The sequence below is a fragment of the Cryptotermes secundus genome, unplaced genomic scaffold (assembly GCF_002891405.2).
Source record: "Cryptotermes secundus unplaced genomic scaffold, Csec_1.0 scaffold967, whole genome shotgun sequence".
In the NCBI taxonomy this organism is placed as follows: Eukaryota; Metazoa; Arthropoda; class Insecta; order Blattodea; family Kalotermitidae; genus Cryptotermes; species Cryptotermes secundus.
In genome coordinates this window covers 612,588-613,617 of record NW_019731236.1, presented here as the reverse complement: position 1 = coordinate 613,617, position 1,030 = coordinate 612,588, and positions in this window count along the sequence as shown.

Sequence of the window (1,030 nt, the reverse complement as noted above, 5' to 3'; positions counted from 1 at the left end):
GTTACGAGGTCTAGTAAAGAATTTCCACGCCAGATCTTCGAACACAAGCAAGGTGTGGACTCATCTGTTACAGGCATGTCTTGACACGAACTGTGGAATCAGACAATGGAGACGTTTCTTTCACCTCCTCGCCTTGACACCTCCTGTTCTGACAAACACGCTTGAAGAGACACAGCCGCCGTCACCTTGCGCTTACTACAGAGTTCTAAAGCCGAGCTGAAGGTCTCATTCCCACTGACTACAGCGGCCAGCGGCCTTCTTTCACACGATGTTCCACTAATCTAGTTTCAATTAAAAACATTTCTCGAAACTACGAACAGAGAATTAACCGACAATAATTGCAGACTGGTTACAAAGCAGCGACCGAGGTCAAGAAAACGCAGATCTATATGTCCACTCCCCCATACGTCGTCATGGGGTAGTGCTTGCACAGAACTTTACCTTTAATATTATCCTCCCTCTACACCTAAGTATTCTCCCTAAAGGTTTTCTTACCAGAATTCTGTATGCATCGACTTCTTCCCTACGTGCGCTAGTGACCCGCCCTTCTCACATATTTCTTATCTCGGCACTAAATAGAAATGAGTGGAAAGTGTCACGTTCCAGCCCCTTTATTCCTGAGGAAGTTGCTCAGGGCGGTCCAGAGAACCTTTGCTCGTACTGAGTACTCAATCCAATTGTTCACCGTATAGACGGTCCCTTTTAATGACTTAAATACGGGAGTCAGGCTTGTGAAATTGTGTTGAACACTTTCTTTATGAATGAACTCTACGTGTTAACAATTAGACTAAAACAACTTGAGATTTATTTGAGAGACAATGTAATGAGGATCCCTGTTATGGTACGCAATTACTTCGTTCCATACATATCCTGAATAGACTGTAGTAGAAATTATGAACAGAGATGAAATGTTTATTGTATTATTATTATATATTATATATTATGTTGACAACCATAACTTACTTGATTTAGTCTTCTCTAATCTCACCGATCTAAAGCCTGGTCCTTCTTACTCTGATTTGGTCAAGCC